Here is a 6168-nt window from a genome sequence, read left to right as displayed (position 1 = left end):
GGCAACTTGCTGCTACATATCATAGATGCAATGTAGCAGTATGTGAACCTATTGGGTACAATGAAGCCAAGAATGATGAAAAATGGGTGGTTGTAATGAATGAAAAAATGTTTATAATTGAGAAGTACATGACTTGGGAGCTTGTTGATCAACTTGAAGACATAAAGACAATTAGGTTGAAATGGATATTAAGAACCAAGCTAAATGCAGATGGTTCAATGAACAAGCATAAAGCAAGACTTGCAGTTAAGAAGTATACTCAATTTTTTTTGTGTGAATTATTTTGATAAATTTGCATCAGTAGCTAGGCTTGACATGATCAAGTTAATTCTTGCTCTTACTGCACAATTGAGTTGAAAAGTGTATCAGATGGATGTAAATCAACATACCTTAATGGTTTTCTTCAGGAAGAAATTTATGTTGAGCAACCTGAAGGTTTTGTGAAGAAAGGACAGGGAGGACAAAGTTATAGGCTAAGAAAGACACTTTATGAACTTAAACAGGCACCAAGGGCCCGATATAGTCGAATAGATGGTCATTTACTTGATTTAGGATTTATGTAAAACATCATGACACTGATATTCTTGTTGCGTCTATATATGTGGATGATGTACTAGTTAAATGAAACAATACAAGACATCTAGAGGATTTCAAGCAAGAAATAATGCAAGCCTTTGAGATGGCTGATCTTGGTCTAATGTCTTATTCTCTTAGTATGGAAATCAAGCAAGGACATGATGAAGTTTTCATTTGCCAAAAGAAATATACTAAGGAAATTATCAAGAAGTTCAAGATGAAAGATTGCAAGGATATGAGTACTTCTATAAACCAAAAAGAGAAACTAAGCAAAAATGATGGAGCAGGGAAAGTGGAGGAAACGTACTTCAGAGGGTTAGTCGGTTGTTTGATGTATTCCACAGCTACAAGACACAATATTTTGTATGTTGTAAGCATTCTATCGAGGTCATGCATTGTGCTAGTTAGGTGCATCTAAAAACGACAAAATGAGTTGTCAGATACATCAAAGGTACCATCAATTATGGTATGAAGTCTCAAATAAAATTAGACCTGAAACTACATGGGTATTGTGATAGTGGTTAGGCTGGATCTGTAGATTACATGAGAGCACATCTGGATATTGTTTCAGTCTTGGCTCAAGAATATTTTTGTGGTGCTCAAAGAAGTAGAATATTGTGGCTCAATCTACTGCAAAAGCAGAATTTGTGACTGCAACAGCAGTAGTGAATCAAACATTGTGGTTGAGGAATTTTTTTGGCGATCTGCACATGAATCAGACAAAGGGAGCTGAAGTATTTGTGGACAACCAACCTGCAATAGCAATTTCTCATAATCCTGTATTTCATGGGAAAATAAAACACTTCAACATTAAGTTGTTCTTCTTGAGGGAAGTGCAAAATAATGGTGGCATGATTCTGCCCAATTGCAAAAATGAAGAGCAGCTGACTCATATCTTCACCAAACCATTATCAGACAATAAATTTCAAATTCTCAAGCAAAATTTGGAGTTTGTAGCTCTTAAAGCAAGGAGGAGTGTTAGAAATATGCATAAGAACTGCAATAGTACAAGTTCTCTATATTGTAGGGTAGTTAGGATAGTTATTCACTCTTTAGAAGTTAATTAGTATCTATCTTATTCTTATCCTTAGAAGTTGGTTTACTTGTAAATTCAATAAATATCTGTTTTATAATAAAGTAAGTTGTTTGACTTTCATAATTTTTTCTTTGGTGATTTATTAAACTAATATTCCTACTTGTTCAATAATAAAAAATAAAATCAAATTGTTATTTTTTTTCTTTCTCCGAAAACTAACACTCTGTATCCTTTTACACATTTGTAATTAGCCAAACAAATAGAATGGTGTGTTTAGCAAGAAAAAAAAGAAACTAAGATTTACTGATTCTGACTGTCAAAACATGCCGATAAGTGCATCGGATTTGACCAACTTCCTTGTATTTTTGTTGGGGAAAATGAAACGAAAAAAGAATAGCTCCAGTGACCCTTATCTATTTCTCAAATAAACTCAGCACATGGAACTATGTACCCTTCAATACAATTGAAATTAGCCAAACAAATACAATTGTGTATCCACTAAGAGTTTAACAGTAAATCAAAGCTAAGATTCTCTTATTCCAACAATCCAAACATGTCGATTAAGTGTATCGAAATTGACTCACTATTTATATTTTTATTAGAAAAAATAAAAACAAAAAAGAAATAGCTTGGGCGACCCTTATGTATTTCTCCTTTGCTCAACGCATGTCTTCACCGCCTTCCAATTTCAATTTTCAACATCCATTTTCCCAAAGTCACTGCCTAATAGATACATCAAGCGTACTAGCTTAGAGCTAGTCTTAAAATAATAATTAAAAATAGGCCAAAGTCATATGTGGCCCCTTAAAGTTGTCCTCGTTATTCATTTAGACACCTCAACCAGACTTAATACCTATTAGACACTTTAATATTAGTAATTGTGTGTCTATTGAACACAAAATGATAATCAACATAAAAAACATTATGCGTGTAACTCACACGCTGTACTTTGATAAAGTTACCAATAACATTGTGACACGTGGTCAATAACTCAATCTAACCTTAAGAAATGAACTTTTAATTTTGAAAGATAAAAATAATTTCCACACCTAATTAATCTAATCCCACCTACTGAAACCCTTGTCGTTCTTCTTCTTGCCACTCACCGCTCTCGATTCCTCCGGCGGACCACCTTTTTTTTTCTTCTTATTACTCCACAATTTGTGTGCATAGCAAAGTAATTTTTAAAATGCTTGTGAAAAATAAATCGATATAAATCATTTTGAAATTATTAGCGAAGAGAAATCGAGAATATTCAAATTAATTCTATGGAATTTATGATATCATTTTTTAACTATAAACTTATTAGTTTACATTTTAATTTGACGGTAATGTCTGTTTAGAGTGCCAAAAATAGAGACGGATGGAGGCCAACAAACTTTTTTATCAATAAGTATATATATATATATGAAAAGAAATGAAATAACAAAGAAAAAAAATTGCAGAAAGTTTGGGCGAAGAAGATTATAGCTGGAAGTGGAGTCAATTTCTTTTCTTTGTCAAAAAAATTAATTTTAAACAATTTTTTATAATCTTAATGCCAAGTGTTTGATAAAACAAAAAAAGTACAATTTAAAAATAAATAAAATTAAAATGTTATTTGAATCTATTCACGCGCCTAATAATAAGTGAAGTACACTTATTTTGCCATATCAGCGTTTTGTGTTTAATAGGCACATGTCTTGAATAATTTAGGTGTTCAAAGGTATAAGTCCTAGTTCAGGTGTCTAAGTAATTATGTGGACAACTTTAAGGGGCCGCAGATGACTTAAGCCTTAAAAATAAGAAGCGGAGAATACGTACTTTTAATTTAAACTTTTTTTAAAAGATATTTTAACGTTTTTTTTAAGTTTGCTAACACTTTCTAAGTCAATGCATTGTTATTATTTTTGTTTTCATTTATTTGATGTAAAAAAATTAGAGGTTTGATTTTAATATTTTAACTTGTTATTATTGTAATTTGAAAAAATATCTTCTTTTTTTTTATAAATACTACATGTTATTTCCTCTTTATATAATAGGATATAATTTTTATTAATAAAAAATATTTATTTGTAAATTTATGATTATATTATATTTAACTAAATTTAAAAAATTAATGTTATCAGTAACTAAGTTATAGTTTTTGAAATTAAAAGAATGTTTTGAAGCAATATTAAAAATTAACGTACACAAAATTTCCAAGTAAAATATATATAAAAAAAGCTTTAACCTTAAATTAACAAAACACTATACTAATTATAATTTCCAAATTAAATCTATATATACTAATTAAAGAGATCTTTGATATTTATTTAACTGGTTAATTTAATATTAAAATTTTGAATACTTTAACATTTATGTTAAATCACTGTTAACCATTTAAATTGAGTACTTAATTTTTTATTTATCTTATATATATATATTTTTATCGCTAAAATTTGCAATCAAACAAGCAACTTGCAAGTAATCTTTTGAGGCTTGCAACTAAGTAGACGTTTGAGACATATAATTTCATATCAAAAAATAAAAATAATGTTTGGATATACGATTTTACGCTGATTTCATTACATGATTTTATATCATGAGATGAAATAACAAATTCTTCAAAAATCATGATTTGAGAATTTCAAATCATTATTTAGGATTTTTCAAATAAAAAAAATTAATCCAGAAACTTATATTTATTAAAAAAACACATTTAATTTATATATATCTACTAGTCATTTATTTCATAGGTAAATAAAATTTGTAATTCATATCATTGCTTTTTAAATCGTTTTATCTCACATAACAATTACTCTCGCCAAATATAGATTATCAGTACTTCAAAGCTTAATTTACCATTTGTATTCACCAAATTCATTATTTTTTATCAAATTTATTAATACTTTATTTAAATCAATGTTTAATTAAAAAAAATCATTAGTACATTAAGTGGACAAGATTAAACACTGCGGCATTAATTAAAAAAATAATTTTCTTAGCTACCTACAACTTGGACACTACAATTTATGTTCAATTTTTTTTTAATTAAATTAAGATTTGACAATAAATGATGAATTTTTTAGAATAGCTTTATGATATTATGTTATGTGATTTTATCAAATTGTTTCTTATTTGGTAAGATTATATAAAGAATTGAGACAATTTTAATAGTTTTTGTAAATTATGAGGTTTATATGTTTATGATACAATATGAAAAGTCCAAACCTCATATCTAAGCAAACCTTCAAGTTTATTTCATGATTTTATATTATGATTTCATATCACTTTATCTCATGATTTTATATTATGATTTCATATCATGATCAAATGGCCCACATTATACAACATCACTTATAGCAAATGAAAACTTGGTTTTGATTTAGTTCAAAAGAATAAGGTTTAATTTATATTTTACTTTAATCCACGCCACATTTGATTTTCAAAAACAAAAATTGTTTCAACCCATCCTTCTCGTTGCCATATTTATGCCAAATTATCTAGCCTAAAATCTTTTTATTAGAAAACCCATTCAAACTTCGATAATATCTGTAGAATTCATTTCGGATGTAAGTAATTGCATATTATATTTGAGTCTTAAATATTAGTTTAGGAGACTTACGAATTTTTACATCGTAAGATGAATTTGCAATAATCATAACTTATGTTTTTGATCATTAAAAGTCTCACAAAACGAATAAACTCCCTTGATCCACAGTTTAGATATTCAATAGGGTTGCATAACGTTTTTCTTCACCAGTACAAATTTTATGTGAGCCTCGCAAACCATAAGGTGAAAAATTGCAATAGGTTGATTGAATCTTTTTGACGATGACACATATCTGGAGTATCAATTTGGAACCTCAAAGTGATTTTAAATTTATTATTATTATTTTACACACACGTGTATATATAGGGAAAGGGTCTGATATACCCCTCAACTTTATCATTTAGAGCTGATATATCCCTTGTTATGAAAGTGGCTCATATATACCCTTACTTGTAAACAAATGGCTCACATATACCCTTTTTCTCTAATGGAAATGAAAAAAAAAAAATTAATCTAAATTTTTATTAGTTTTTTCTAAAAAATATAATCCCATAGGAGTAAATTTGATCCTCGTCAAACATATTTTTTTTGACTTTTTTTTGTTTCAATGACTAATTTATAATTATTATTTTGATGATCAAATTTATTTATGTTTCACTAATATTCTTGTAAACTTATTGTAAATGACCAAATTTTTTCTTCGATACGAAATTAAATTACAATACACACAAAAAAAAATAGTTTAATTTTTTTTCTCTTTAAACTAAGGAATGAAAGAAAAAAAACAAAATAAGAATAAGAAACTCAAATAATTATAATAAAAGAAGTCAAAAAATAATTTATGTATGAAAAAAATTAAAATATACCTTGAACTTTGATAGAAGAATCATATATACCCCCTAAATGATTTTTTTTTAAAAAAAAAAATTAGAAGTAATAAATATAAATTTAAAACTAATTTTTTAACTTCCGTTAAATGAAGGGTATATGTGAGCCATTTTGTAACGGCAGGGGTATATGTGAGCCGTTTGTATAACGGTAA

This window comes from Solanum pennellii, chromosome 10 (assembly GCF_001406875.1).
Source record: "Solanum pennellii chromosome 10, SPENNV200".
In the NCBI taxonomy this organism is placed as follows: domain Eukaryota; kingdom Viridiplantae; phylum Streptophyta; class Magnoliopsida; order Solanales; family Solanaceae; genus Solanum; species Solanum pennellii.
This window is presented reverse-complemented; position numbering follows the sequence as displayed.